Source organism: Hippopotamus amphibius, chromosome 14 (assembly GCF_030028045.1).
Source record: "Hippopotamus amphibius kiboko isolate mHipAmp2 chromosome 14, mHipAmp2.hap2, whole genome shotgun sequence".
NCBI lineage: Eukaryota > Metazoa > Chordata > Mammalia > Artiodactyla > Hippopotamidae > Hippopotamus > Hippopotamus amphibius.
In genome coordinates, this window is record NC_080199.1 from 67,214,240 (window position 1) to 67,230,500 (window position 16,261).

At 38.0% G+C, this 16,261-nt stretch overlaps 1 protein-coding gene across 1 annotated transcript in view; it reads left to right on the plus strand.

Annotated features, from left to right (window-relative positions):
* Positions 1 to 731: 731 nt before the first annotated feature.
* Positions 732 to 16,261, plus strand: part of TRPC4 (transient receptor potential cation channel subfamily C member 4) — a 184,184-nt gene continuing 168,654 nt past the window's right edge. Inside the window, exon 1 of the mRNA XM_057707523.1 lies at positions 732 to 769. The gene's annotated coding sequence lies outside the window, so the exon portion shown is untranslated. The remainder of the gene's footprint in view (positions 770 to 16,261) is intronic.

The following is a 16,261-nucleotide window of genomic DNA, read 5'->3' on the forward strand; positions in this document are numbered from 1 at the left end:
CGACCTGCCGCCGGGGTGCTTGTTTAGTAGGGTGGGAGCCGGGTGCTCAGAAGCCGGGTCCTGACGCGCCCTGAAGTCCGACAGCCTGCAGAGCCCGCCCGGAGCCCGGAGCCCGGAGCCTGGAGGTGTGTCTGGCTCGCCTCCAGGGCCACAGGGTGGGTTCTGGCCACCGACCGGGCTGGATGACCGCTGGCGTGTGGTGAGCTCGCCTGCCCAGCCGGCTGACCCCGAACATTTCGCCCCGGGGAGGCGGAGGCCATTCCTGGGCAGCCGAGCCGAGGTCCTGCCCTCGCTCGGGTCCCCTCCACCGCCACGCAGAGCGGTGCGTGGGATACGCGCATCTTCACGAGTGGTCCCCTCCGAACCCGGTCCGTGCGGACCCCGAGTCAGGCAGCAGCCGGAGATGGAGGGAGGGGTGCCTTCCTCTGGGTTCATCGGCTGACAGCCGTGGGAACGCTAACTTTATCAGGAGGGGTCCGTGAGGGCGGGGGGTGGGCGCGGTTCTCCTTGCTCGGCTCCCACCTCCCCCTCCAGGGCCTCCCCTCCCCCCGCCTCTCATGGCATCACTCTCAGAGCATCCTCCCTCCGCCCAGTTCGGTGCCAGCTGCGTGGGCTCCAGCTTCGTGCGTTTTCCTTGGAATGCTCCAAAACTCGGCGGAGACTAAGGAAATCCCGTTGGAATTTGCCGGGCGTGCTCTCACCCGGCAAAGCAGCGGCTCCGCCGACCTTGACTCCATCCCTCTTCAGCCAGAAGATTGCAACTTTGCAGGTAAAGAGGGTGTCGCTTCAGAGCTCCTTTTGAACGGAGCTACACCTCGCCCCCTTTCTGGGATCTCGGTTAAGTTTCTCAAGCTGCCTGGGAAGCTTGGCTCCCATGAGGGAGCCGGACATCCCTGGGGGGGGTTACGAGTTCAAGAAGCTCCGGCTGCATGGTTTCTCTTTAAGGCTCGGGACCGGATCTGTGAAGCTTTCTGTGGTTGACCCGGGCTGAGCGGGAGTTTGGGGATGCTTCTCAGCCTCTCACCTCGCCCGGCTTTAAAGCAGGGGAGAGGGCAAAGAGTGAACCCCCGGTGTGACTTATATGGTAAACAAAGCAGCAGCCGCCACGCCATAGAGCTGGGGAGGAAGGCTGTTTTTAGCCTTTTATGCATTTAGGGAAAATGGAGATCTTGGTGGCCCCTGGGTGTATAAGTAAGCCCTTAGACTCTAGTATGTAAACTGGGGTGATGAAGAAAGGACGGTGATCAATAGCCTGTCGATCAATTTTACTCTGCGTCATTTTCATTCGTAATCAAAAAACAGAAACACTTTTATCCGTGTCGCTGGACCCAGGCTAAGGGTTCCTAGTTCGCTTGGCAACTGAAATTCCCAATAAGCCAATGACCCTGTTTGCTACTTGGCTTTATCACTGAGATTCTCTGCACAACTTGTTGTTCTAGCTGAGAACTCAGCTGCCTTTTGTGATGAGGTAAACTAGAGAATACTGACTGGAAGGGGCCGGAAGGTTGGGAGAGACTGAGCAAAGGGAGCTCCTTGTCTTGCATGTGTTGACCCCCATGTATCCACTGTGATGTATCCCTGTTCACGTGGTTTCTTAGGGGGCCCTTCCCAGCTAGTACCCACAACTGTAAAATGCAGCAGGTTGCTTACTGAGTAAGTGCTAAGCCAAAGGAGAAGGAGGAGGCAGAAGCAAGGTTTACTTGTTTTATTGAAAGGAAATTTAAAACTGACTTGTAAAACTGAAAAAAAAAATTTTTTTCAGGTCTCATATAATTTCTGGATTTCCTGTTATGGTAATTGCTGCACAAAACACATTACAAATTCTTAAGAGAAAAGGTTAGCTAGAGCTTGGGGTGTGTGTGTGTGTGTGTGTGTGTTTAATTCTGAATTAGGGAGAGTAAGAGTGGGTGGATATGTTAAAACATTGAAATTGTCATCACTGTGTTTTGGTTGGCTGTGTAAACTTAGATTTGTAATACCTGCTTCTGTTCAGCAAGACAGTAGACCAAGAATCACCTCTCTTTTAAGTATGGAAGGCAAAAAAATCAGTAAGACAACGGGATAACTAGTAGTTCAAATATTAGAATCAAAATTCAGTAAGATATTGCTCAAGAAGAACTTTTAAAACTACATTTATAAATTAACACAATTAATGCAAATCAGTAGAAGTTAAATTGGCTTTATCAAAGTATTTCATGCAAATGTCTTGAATCAATGGAGGGTTAGTACAAGCAGAGCGAAAACAAGCACTTTTCTTGTTCATGAATGAGACCACAGAGCCGGAGAGCCTTTCTAGAGAGCTCTGATCAGAGCTCAGCTGCTCTGCTAAGCTTTCTGTTATGGAGTGAAGAGTCAACAGATTCATGCCAAGGAAGTTACCTACAAAGAGAAAAACTAACAGGTTAATGAAATTGATACGTAAGAGGTGCTAAATATTCATTGAGTGAACAAATAGTTTAAGATTTGTAATTGTAAATTTAGAAAAGTTCTTTCATTTAAATAAGAACTTAAAGGAACATGGCCATTCATCAAAGCATTAACTAAGCTCAACAGATATTATAAGAAACATATCTCTTTAGTAAATCCGGTCAAATATGAACCCTCTTTCTGAAAATCTCGGTTCTTGGAAAAATAAGTTTCAATTTACTTGCTTAATGGTCATTCTCACAGATACAAGAGGTGGAATAAGTTTCCATCACTTAGAAGCTTTAAAAGTTTGTAATTTTTACTTTATTTTTCTGGGGCAGTTACTCCTGAGAAGTCAAGTTCAAACTATAAAGAGAAAACCATGTACATTATGGCCACTTTGGTTATTAAAGTCGTAAGAGATCAAATAATTTTCCATATTAGATAACCTTTATTAATTCATACTTAAGTAGGAAACACCAGACGTAGCTCTTATTCTTTCTGGTTAGGGGAAATTTGAATATCTCACTCAGTACACACTTTTTAAACTTTTAAAGTTAAACCCTATCATGAAACATGGTAAGTTTCTATTGAAGTATAAAAATAACCTTTAAGGATGTACTGATTAACCCCACTGATTTGAAAATACTTTCACGAATACATTGTGGAAAATATTGTCATGGTTCTATGCGTGCATGTTTAGTTGCCAGGATAATTCATGGCAATTCAGATGACATTATATTTAGCAACTGAAAATTGACATAATCTACTTTTTCTAATTAATTCATATCTTGGAACAAAGATAAAGATACATACACTTTTGTTCAGTAGTTAATTGTGAATATAAGCGCTCAAAGAAATAAAGGATTTTGTGAATAAAGATATAGCAGAAATGCTAAACACTAGCTCGGAAAGTAAAACTGTGGACTGCATATTTTCTTATGAAAATGTGACTTTTATTTCTAAAAACAAGCTAGGCGAAGGGAAGGATTATAAACTATTAAATTTTCTGTTTTCAAAATCATTATTGCTAAACATTTCGCGAGATCAGATTCTAATGTGCATCTTCTGTTTCCACGTTGTGTTGTCTGGGCCAAACTGAAACTAGTGTTACTCACCTCTTTAATATCTATGGAAAACCCAGCATAAGCATTTTGGTTCTTATTAAAAATGATGTTGAAGAGACAGCTCAAAGCAAAAACCTTGTCTTTTCACCTGATTCATGTTTCATCACCCCCCACAACACATAATCATACCAAATAAACATCAAAACTCGTTAATTCAACTCAAATTGGACATTTGCTTCTATGTAGTTGTGATGAAAAACTGCTTTAGACCTGTCTTTCCTCTCCTTATGTTTTCTAGTTCTAATCCTCCAAGATGCATTGAGACCTTAATATTTTAAGAGAGTTGAGACTATTTGGTCAGATATTTATCTTTTTAATCAGTACAAATATAGACCTAATCTCTGAGAACATTAGTACTACCAAAATAATGCTATGATGAAAAACTACATTTAGGAGAAGAAGCCTTCATTTTTGAAACAGAAAATTAAAAACACATGCATTGAAAATATATCAGTTGAAAACTACATTGTTCCATGAAATATAGTGATATACTTAATTGTTTAAAAAAATCTCACTGATCCTTCTGAAAATTCAGTTTCACTTAAACAGGTTATGAAAGATAATAGTTTCAGTACTTGATCTTTTCTTGTAACTAAACTGTAGTTGATATCCCACTAATATTAGTGCATGTTTTGTCAATCCTTTTAAAAAAGTTTCCTTTGAAACACAGCAGTGTCACTGAGTAATGGCTTCTTGAGAAGCAACATATGACAACTGGGCACAGTTTTACACATAAAATTAGAAATGTTAAGTAAAACATTAATTTAAAAATATGCCTTGATGGCTATAGCTAGCACACTGCATTCTTTTTGAGAAATGGCCAGTGAAATGTAATGAATCAGACATGTGTTCATCATACTCTGCCTGTAGTTTGCTATGTCTTTGAAATATGTTGAAAAAGTTACCGTAAGTCACTTCCTTGGACACGTATTATCAAGAGTAAAATTTACTTAAGCCAGGAAAACAGAAACTATTATGAAAAAAGGAAAGCAGGAAAAGTAGAGGGGGCCAACATTTATGAGTATTTCAGGTATACCAGGAACTGTGCTAGAAACTTAAAAAATTTTTTTCTCATGTTTGTCTTCACATCTACCCTAACACTAAGGTATTATTACTACCTTTTGAAGAATCTGAAAAGACTAAATTGCTAAAAGAAGATCACAAAGCTGCTTTGTGGTAGAGTCAGGATTTGAACCCTTGTCTATTTGATTCTAAAGTCAATACTCCTTTTACTTGATTCTTATAGTCTCTAAAATAAAATTAGTAGTCTTTCAACAAGATCCACCAATTCGTTGGATTCTACAGCCATTTATTTCTTTAGTTTTTCAAATGTTGTAACCTTGAGACAGAAACGACCCCATTATGAGGCTAGAATTTGAAACAAGACTGTGTTAACTAAAGCTCCATCAGTTTTGAAGCAGAGCAGATGAGCTACTCAGCTCAAGCAAGTTGTTCTCAAAATGATTTCCTTTCTTACTCTTGAATCTAAATGTAACATATGTAGAAAGAAAAAAGGCTTATTTTCATGGATAAAATTCAAGGTAATACATTTTTAAATAGTCATGAGATTATAATTTTGAAATAAAAAATCGTCATTCAAAACTTTAGAACATCTGCAGGCTGTTGATAAAATGTCTCTATTTGTACAAAACAAGGTCATGTTAAGACAGGTTTATATTGCATCTTATCAATGTTATATGAAATTTCTAGACAAGTGTTTTTGTCTTAATTTTAATTGCCTAATTATTTTGCATGTCCCTTGGTATTTAATGAGGGGACCGCTCCTTCATGTATCCCAGAAGACATCTATAGCTGGTGGCACATTTTAACAAATTGGCCATGGGTTTTTTGTTTTTGTTTTTGTTTTTTTAACATACACCTGAATTTAAAACTGATGTGCTTAAATCCAGAAACCTATTGACATCGAAGTGGAGGAAATAATTTTTTGAAAAATATGTCATAACATTGCAAAAATTAGCAACTGAAGTGATATCCATTCAGTAGATACTGTTTGAATATTAGTAAATGAATAGTTGGATAAACATATGAGTGACACACGAATTAGATCTTCATTTTTGGGTTTTCTTGCAAAGCTCTCTCTGTACAGAATAACTTTTCCCTTATTGCTTTCTGTCAAAATGTTCTCCAGGCACCAAAACCTAGCTCAATATCACTGTCTCCTTGAAAGTTTCCTTCATGTCTCCAGGTGTCCCAAGTATAAATACAAGCAAAACCCTTGTTATATTCTGCTTTGCAGATGGGTAGAGGTCTGTCTCCTGCACTAGACAGTAAACTCGTTTAAGAAACCCGGAGGATGCTAAAAAAAGTGAGTCTTTAAGTGATTTAGACTGTCATAAATATTGTGCTTTTGCAATGAATCATACTTAATTTCACAGATTTATAATTCCATTGCTGTATTGTAAGCATATTTATTTACCTAATGAAGCCATTATAATAATAACTTCACGCTTATGTGATAGAGTGAGTACCGTATTACTTCCTATGTTATAATCATAATCTGCCATTATTCAGTGGACATAACTTCCAGTCAACTAGTGACTCTGTAATGCTCACTTCCACAGGACTTATATAAGCAATTTTTTTAATTTATTTATTTTATTTTATTTATTTATTGGCTGCGTTGGGTCTTCGTTGCTGCACATGGGCTTTCTCTAGTTGCTGCGAACGGGGGCTACTCTTCACTGTGGTGCACAGGCTCCTCATTGTAGTGGCTTCTCTTGTTGTGGAGCAGAGGCCCTAGGCACATGGGCTTCAATAGTTGCGGCACATGGGTTCAGTAGTTGTGGCTCACGGGCTCTAGAGCACAGGCTCAATAGTTGTGGCGCACGGGCTTAGTTGCTCTGCGGCACGTGGAATCTTCCCAGGGCAGGGCTTGAACCCGTGTCCCCTGCATTGGCAGGTGGATTCTTTACCACTGCGCTACCTAGGAAGTCCTATATAAGCAATTATTAATGTGCTTTAGTTTAAGTGGTGCTGTGCTGAAATTGTTAGGAGGAAGTTTTTGTTCTATTACACCATGAAAAGTGTGATTAGAGTTGAAAGAGGACACAACAAGTATCTCTCAGGAATACCTACAGAACTAAAGAAAGTCAGAGACTTCTTTGGTGTGATTACGTTTGGTAAACTAAGCTGAGAATTCATGTCAAAGCCTTGACAGTATATGATGTCCAACTGGGGGTGGCATGAGTTTTTATTTTTTGGAGGTGTTTTTTTAGTCTTTTTATTCTACTTCTTTGAGAGAAATACTGTTACAATTGAAAGTAGCATAATGTTCATTGCAGCACTATTTACAATAGCTAGGACATGGAAACAACCTAGATGCCCATCAACAGATGAATGGATAAAGAAGATGTGGCACATATATACAATGGAATATTAGCCATAAAAAGGAATGAAATTGAACTATATGTCCTGAGGTGGATAGACCTAGAGTCTGTCATACAGAGTGAAGTAAGCCAGAAAGAGAAAAACAAATACTGTATGCTAACACATATATATGGAATCTGAAGAAATGGTACTGATGAACCCAGTGACAGGCAAGAGTGGAAATACAGAAGGAGAAAAAGGACTTGAGGACATGGGGCTGGGGTGAGGGGCAAAGGGGAGGTTGGGATGAGGTGAGAGAGTAGCATAGACATATTTACACTACCAGCTGTAAGATAGATAGCTAGTGGGAAGTTGCTGTATAACAAAGGGAGATCAACTTCATGGGAGATGCCTTGGAGGGCCAGGACGGGGAGGGTGGGGGGGGAGTCGCGGGAGGGAGGGGATATGGGGATATGTGTGTAGATGCAGCTGATTCACTTTGGTGTACCTCAGAGACAGGTACAAGAGTGTAATAAATAAATAAATAAATAAATAAATAAATAAATAAAAGTCTGTGAACAGTGTTCAGGGACTCTACTACACTTCCAATATATATATATATATATTTACCTCTAAATGACAGTGGAGAAACAACACAGTTGTGTGAGCCAGTACCCTGTGCATACCAGGATCAGAGTTCATAGCTCATTGCATTGTAATTTTCATCTTTACAAAGTTAAGATAATTAGTGCTCAACCTGTGCTTTTCGAATGGGTGAATGGAATAAAGGACTGCGTGGGCGACTGTTGTCAGCGGCTATGCTCAGCCTCTGTTTTTTGATATGTTGTTCTTTCAAGGAACTGGTCACATACCAGTATGAATCCCCCAAAATATGATGGAAGGATGAAAGGACAGGCGTGATACATAGTGTACTTTGAGTGAAGGATGGAGAATCCATCATGCTTCATATATAATCAGGTCTACTGTTTGTGAAGCAGGGGTATCATTTTGCGTAACGATCTCTTTACATAAAATCTTCAGGCTGTATGCCCTGAAGATCACATTGAAGGCTATGCTTTAAATGAATTCTCTTCTGGGGTAGTTGTAGTTTGACAAGCAAGTGTGGGACTCGTTTCACTGTGTGGAGATATATATATATGTATGTGGAGATGCATATATATATATATATATGGATTTAAACATATTCCAGCACTTGAAGCCTGCATTTAAATTCATTAATTACACATAAATTATATATGTATGTATCTCTCCATCTGTATGTAGTGTATATGTGTATATATATGTAAACCTACACCTATAGCTATATATAATGCTATATAAGTAGTACAGACTGGTAAAGAGTGGGAGATTACTCCTGGGGATGAGTTCTTAAGATGATGCCTACAGAGTAATTATCAGAGATAGGGAATAAAAATTGTTAGCAAAGAGGGGAGAGTAGCCTATAAAAGACAACAGAAGTTATTTGCGAATGTATTAGTGTCTCTGTAGAATGGTTAGATATGTAATGAATGACTTGGAAGGTCATCTAATTCAAAAGTCTTTTTTTAAGCAAGATGCTCAATTCTTACTAACTGATTTTTTAAAAATACTATATACATATATAAAGCATATACACACATACAGAATGCTTCATGAAGGACTTATTTAATGTATGGCAATCACTCTACTAGATGCTGAGAATACAGAGAGGCACATATTACCTTTTTGGTTAAGAGTTCACGAAAGGATTCTCATAAGCCTCTTATGGACATGTTCTAGTGTCACCTGTTATCTTGTAGATGTTTCACTGTTTTATTGTCACCTGATGTCTTCTCATGGAAATGGAAAACTCATTAAGAAAATAACACGTCATATTAAAATAGAGTGTATACTTGGAATTAAAAAATATAATATGCATCTTCCTTGCCTCCAATTATTCTTTCCTTATGAGAGTAGGGCTTAGAATTTCCAACTATAAATTTATGTTAAATTTAAATAGTATTATTGACACTGATAAAGATGGTGCTTTCCTTTTATATATAGATATTACTGAATTACCATTCAAAGGTGATGTATTTTAAGAGATAAATTGTTTTCCAAAGTCTTGCTGGATTTATGGTAATATAGTCACATGTTGCCCAATCCCCCTTTGAACCAATGAAGCAAACCTAAGAGAAGAAGTCAGTTAATATCTTGACTTGGATCCTCACCACCCCCATCTCTTTGCCTTGGGACATAAAAAACTTTGGCTCAGGATAGTCTTACATGGATGGACCCATCCTAGAATCATCTAAGAGTTCTCACTATCCACTGTTATTTTTTTCTAGGAAGCTCTTCTGTCTACAGCTGAGAATGTATTAAAGACCTCAAAATAGGCCATCTCCCTCATGGTCTTAAATATTGGGAACAAAAAAAGGGACTGCACTAAGCTGCATTCATCTTTTTAGAATCATTTTTGGGGAACTACATTCCTAAGACTATCCACTCTTTACCAGAAGTTTTATTTTCTGAGAGTCATCATGTGAAATAATCAGAGTGCCTATCTCTAAGCCTCTGAGAGCCTCTACAATTAAAGAGAAAGAAATATTTTTAAAGAATACTCAAATATTAGTGTTATTATTGCTCTGTGGGATATTAAATAGCTTTGTATCTTAAAAAAAAAGATATGTCTCTTGGTATGTGCTATATAAAAAGAAAATGTTGGCAGAGGGGAAGACTTATTTGCTTATCTGGTTCATTTTAACCTCACAGCTTAACATTCTGATTTGTAATGTGCAAGCTACTTAGAGAGCTGAACCGCATATTTTCATTTAGCACTCCAGCACATTCTTGGAACAAAGTGAACCAGCAAATGATTTTGCCCTTTCATGAATAAAAGAAGCCTTAATGAAAAAACATTTCATTATAATAGTACTTATGATAAAGAATTTTTCCCAGCATATAAAATATCAACAACTTTAGCCTAAAGAACAAAAACTGCTTTTTGTCTGTTGTGCTTAACAGTAAATCACTAAAACCAGAACTTAAAACATAACTTTCTAATCTTCAATATTTTCTTACTAGTTATTACATTGCTATAATTGAAGTATTGGGAACAATTAAATATTAAAAATTACCTCTTTTTTTTTAGATTAACAATGGTTTTTGACAACATAAAATGCATAAGATCTGTTTTATATTACAATAGTTTAGCCTCTGATTCTTTTAACATTTATCTACAAAGTAAAAATAGAGGCAGGAGACAACCTGATTGAGAAGTCAACAAATTGAATGTTTGAAATGATCCATTGTTGCATAACCTAGGAATATTCGAACCATATAACCTTGATTCATTTCAGTTTATTTAAAGAAAGTTATTTGAAAACTGAGCTACTCTCTTATCAAAGTTAAGATCTTCTCACCTATAAAGATATGCAAGGATTATGTGTCAATTATTACATGCGATTAAAGATAATCTCTACTCAGAATGTATCGGTAATCAATAGCTTTTAGGAGTGTTTCAGAGTCTGTCAGAACTTATTTTGATTTTCAACACAATGAAATGGATATACAGGTATAACAAAGACAGTGACTGCTCAGAGGGTTTCATATACCCTGTGGTTCATTTCCAGTGCAGCATTCAATAATATCTACTGCTTGCCTTCCATCTGTCCTCATAACTGCAGATGAGCATCTTCAATTGTCTAATTGGTGCTGTGTGTAAGGCTGCTCCCTCATAGACTGGAGGCTGATGACAGAGGAGTGGCCATATAGGGACCCACATTCCCTACTGCCTCTACCAGACCAGGGTGCTTCCATATGTAGATGGCAAGTATGATGAACATTTACTTCTCTGAACATTTGTAAAATTGTGGTGAGGTTCTGTGTTCATGGTGAAACTTAATTGCAACCTCTAATGAATCATGACTTCTGATAAAATACCCTTGCTAGTTTCTTTCCTTTAGGTTAGAGATAAACGTTTCTAATATGTCTAAGAAATTCCATATCAAGAAGGGCTTAAGCAAAGGATTTTAAGAAAGGAGATTTCATATTGCTACCGTCTTTCTTGTTATACAAGGGGCATGATTAAACTATTGTGTTTAAGAAGAATGGTCAGTTGTACTCGCTGCTCCATTATGAGGGGAAAATCATTACATGGTTGGTGCTGGGATTACTGGCCATTTTTGTGTTTTACACTAAAATAAATGCTGACCATCAACGTAAGGATAAATATTATATGAATTCACTATAAAAATCTATATGAATATTTTAAAGGTCTTGTCTGAAATAGCAAAATACTTAAGATATACTATTGATTTATTCATTGTAACTACTCATTCATTTTAAAAAGAGTTTAACATTTTAATTTTAATTCATGCAGCAAATACTTTCAGTTTATTTTCTTAAAATTCATAGCAGTACTTTGAAAGTGTTTGTCAATTATTTAACATATATGTGGCAGACCCACCCATACAAAACATTTATCAGACTATCGATGAGCTATTGTCATCTTTCTTTCTTATCACAGGAGAAGGTGGAAATAAACTTGAGGGACAGTAAATTGATCTTTTAAAAAATAAAATTTTTATATCCGCTGCCATACGTGCCTTTGGCAGAGGGGTGGGCTGAGCTGGATAGATTTAATTTTTTAAGTTTTTTTCCAGAACAATTATAAATCCGTTTTATTTTTTCTTTTGGTTTTCTTTTCTAATTTTTATAATTGCAGGTGCTACATCTGCATCTTTAAATGCTCTTTGCTGCTTGTAGCACCGCTGTAGCTCTGCGGGCAACCAGGAGCTCTCTTCAGCATGTTTCGTGTCGGTTGGCCAAAAATGTTCTCAGTTTTTGTGTGATTGAAAATGTTTTTATTTGATCTCAATTTTTGAGCTATTTCTGTTGGTTAGAGTATCCTAGGTTAGAAATTGTTTTCCTCCAGCACCTTGTGCCACTCAATGGATTCTTGACTTCGATCATTTCTGCTGAAACATCGGCCATCAGTCCGATTGTGGCTCCTTTGAGGGCAATGTGTTCTTTATTTTTGGTTGCTTTTTATGTTTTCTTTTCGTCTTTTGTTTTTAGTAGTTTTACAGAAATGTACTGGATTTCTGCTGCTTAGCCTTTGGAACATTTCTTAAATATGGCTTGACATCTTTCATCCGTTGTGGAAAATTCTTGGCTATTATATCTTCAGAGGTAGTTTTGCACCTACTTTTCTCCCCCCTTAATGCCTCCAATTATATGTGTTTTTCCCCCCTTTTTACTGTGTGCCATATTTCTAGTATTCTTTTAATTCTTCTTTTAATGCATTTCCATACATTTTTGCTCTCTGTGCTATAATTTGGATTCTTTAATACTTTATCCTCTGTCAGGCAGATAAGATGGGAGTAAACCTCTTAAGCCAATCAGAACATGAGCTGATAAGAAGCTAATTTCAGACTTTCCAAGCTCATGAACCCCTGGTTGACCTCATTCATATGTTATAAGACCCTAGAGTCTGAGAATCTTGGCTGTTTAATAAGACCACTTCTTCAAGGTTCCTGAATATGAATTTCTCTCTGCATTTGTGCGAGATTGATGAATGCTCTAAATTTCAGCAGCTTTCTGATGAGTGTCTTCCTTATTTTCCTGCAAAGCTTTAGATTTTAACAAATGCTTTGAGAAAATTGATGCTGAGTGTGAAACTGACTTCCATCTGTCTCCCTTCTTCCCAGGACACGCAAACCTTGTATTTGCCTTGGCAAATGCATCGAGGGGAAATGTGGTTTTTAGAAGGTCAAGTCATCCCACTGTGGTTTCTCTCTAACTGAGATACTGGTTCATCAAGTCCTGTTAGCTCTGCAACTCTTTTTTTTTTTAAGTTGATTTTTTTTTAATTTATTTTATATTGGAGTATAGTTGATTTACAGTGCTGTGTTAGTTTCAGGTAAACAATGAAGTGATTCAGTTATACAAATACATATACCCATTCTTTTTTAGAATCTTTTCCCATATAGGTTATTACAGAGTATTGAGTAGAGTTCCTTATGCTATACACTAGGTCCTTATTTATTATCTATTTTATATATAGTAGTGTGTATATTGTTAATCCTAACCTCCTAATTTCCCTTTCCTGCCCCCCAACCTTTCCTCTTTGGTAACCATAAGTTTGTTTTCTAAGTCCATGACTCTGTTTCTGTTTTGTAAATAAGTTCATTTCTATCATTTTTTGAGTCCACATATAAGTGATATCACATTATATTTGTCCTTCTCTGTCTGACTTGCTTTACTTAATATGATAACTGCAACTCTTCTTTAAACAGAGATTTGTTTATTTGCTTGTTTGTTTATATTTACCCAGCTTTTCTAAACGTTATCAAAAGGAACATTAGTCCACTACAGGCCATTCTATCATAGTCAGAAACGCAGGTACTTCTTTTTTATTTTGAATGTAATGCCTAAAAATTGAGTCAAAATGTTTAAAAGAAAGATATTAAACTTATATGATATAGTATAGATACAAAATTATATCCACAGAGAGATGCATAGAGCAACTACAAAGGAGTTTCGGAATGTTTAACCTGATTTTCTTTTATTAGCTCAGAAGTAACATTATTCTTGCAAAATTACCAAGTCTTTGACATTAGAACAACCATTTTAAACAACCATTTTAAAGCTATTCTGTATAAAATAATAAATTCTAAATAAAACCTTATTAATGTGGCTCAAATCAATTGTAATTAAGTTCCAACTAATAGCTCTTTCTTATTGAATAAAAAGCACACTATTAACTGAGCAAAAAGTAGAGGCAATATAATACAGTAGCAATTTGACCTCCTTGTCACTGAGGTGAGATGTTTTTCAGGCCTGTGCTTTCCTGAGTAATCTTCATTTCTCTCATTCGAAATCCATTATATAAGGATGGGAAGGTGTCATCCTTCTCTGCTGTTTGTGTTACAGTTATAACTGTTATTGCTATATTTCCTTAAAGATATTCCATAGATGTGCCCAACACTATAGTACACAACTTCATATAACTTAAGACATCATCCAAACACCTTAAGAGACCTGCCTGTGAGATGTTATCTCTGAATTTTTTATCAGTGTCCTTGCAGCATTTGATTAATATATCTGCTAGTTGTCTTCATATGATTCAAATCAGACCACATTTACCCTGAGATGTGCATTACTGTTCTTTGTTGAAACGATATTCATTGTAGCTTTATTCCGTGCAAAAGGGATTCAAGAGTGGATGAGGAAGATGCTGTCTTTCCAGTAGAGACTGTTCAGATCTATCATTGGACCCGAGCACAGCATGGTCTCAGCTCCAGCCTGACAAGTGAGAGTTAGGCTGTCAGTACTGAACCTTCTGGGAATGGAGAACCTTAAGTTTTCTCCACAACCCCTTCTAGGTTAATACTTGGCTCAAGGATGATGAGATTTTAGTGGGGGGTCTGGGTAAAGGACCGTTTATGTTTGCTCAGGAGAGAGAGAGGAGTTAGATTAAATTCTATCCTCAGTAGTGGCTGGTCCTGTCCCAGAAGTGAGATGCACGTTTGTCTTTTGAGTTGACATTCCTAACCTGTCCCTCAGCCCACACTCTAATGCCATGGTTGTGACCATGCCTGACACCACATCTACCACCATGGAAAGGAGTTCATCTCATGGTCAATAACAAGTGCACCATCTCTGAGCTTCAGGAGAATGCACCCCAAAGCCAGACTTCCCTTCCAGTGGAACAGGTTGGCCACCAAGCCCGAGATTCATCCTTGTTGCATCAATAGCTTGTTCCTTAAATTCCTTAGTAGTATTTCATGGTGTGGATGAAACACGGTTTTCATATCAGTTGGGACAACACCATGGACAGGCTGGAGGGCAGCTGAGCTCACTTGCCCACTGGGCCACCTTCCTGTTCAGGACCTGAGCCTCCGTAGCTGTACACCCAGTCTTCTGCCCAGAAAGCCCATAGATTCCATCTAACTGTGGGAATCCAAGCTCATGCAGTGGGCTGTGATGGGACCCCAGTCAATCTCCTGATATAACTGGAGGGAGGTAACCAGCTTTCCCCAAAAGTTGTGGGGTGTCATCTGGAGGACTTTGGGGTTATATAAACTTTACCCAAGACAGTCCTTGAGGAAAGAGCGGGTGTTTTCTCAAACCCAACCCAGAGGACCACTTCATGTCTACTCCACAGACCTGTAAAAAAGCAGATACTTTAGTCCTTAATTCTTCATGACCTGAGTACTACTTTCTTTTTTTCTCCACACACCATGTAGATTTGCCAGAAAGCCATCATGGCACTTTTTTCTTATTAGTACTATTGACCAAGAGCACCTGCCGGCAGACCTGAAGGCTTTCTTGAATAAGGACTTCAGTAACCTTTCAATTGTGTCCTAACTGGCTCTGTGTTTACCTATGGAATGGGGGGTGGGGCGTAAAATTGGAGGGGTCTACTGTGCTCTACTCCTGGTTTTCTTGGTGAAGGCCCATCCATCTCTGTATGTTTTGACACGCCCTGTAGTGAGGCCATGTGCTCTGACAGACAAGAATGGTGTGCACAAAGGCAGAATTCAGGAACCTGAATACCTTTCCCCTTCATGTATCGCTGTCTCCCCCCCCCCCCCCCCGTGTGCTCTCTCTGCCGTGATGCTCCATGGATGCTGTCGTGTTTGCATATTAAAGATGTTAAAGATTAAAAACATCTTGTATATTAAAGATTTTTCTATTGATGTTTTTGATGGCCAAAAAATTTATACTGTACATTTTTTTTTTTTGCAGACATCAATTTCGAGACACAATTCTGTAAGTGCATAATTGCAGACCCTCAGGACTGAAATCCTCTTTGATTCATTAAGTCACTCAGACTTTAACCATATGTACTGGATTCAATTTTCTTGAGTGTTTTGTGCAGAGCCACACACCTAATACAATTTTTCTTCAGATCTTCTAGTCTCTTGCTTTGGGTTATCAGAGCTTAAAGTCACAGGGCAGTTCACCAAATACACAATTATCATGCTAAATAACTAGATGGTTTTTAATGATTCTGGGCCCAGCTAAGTGTATGGGAAGTTTAAGGTGCTCGGATAGTGGCTAGAATGAAGTTTTCCAACTTTTTTTCCTGAAAATAGTAGCAAAGTAACATGAGATCACATTTAATGAGTGATTAGGTTATGGTGGGCCCTAGGCTGATTGGTTTGCCTGGGTTATCTTATATTATTAGCCTCAGGACAGCTACTATCATTCCCATTTTACAGACGAGGACAATAAAGGCTTAGGTTAGTTAACTAGCTTTCCCAGGTCACATAACTATTATACAGTATAGCCCTGAATGAAAACCAAACTTGACAAATTCCACAACTAAGTTTCTTAACAATTATGCTATAATATAATGCAAGTTTGAAATCTGAAGCATTTTCTCAGTGTATCCACATAAATTACTGAAAAGT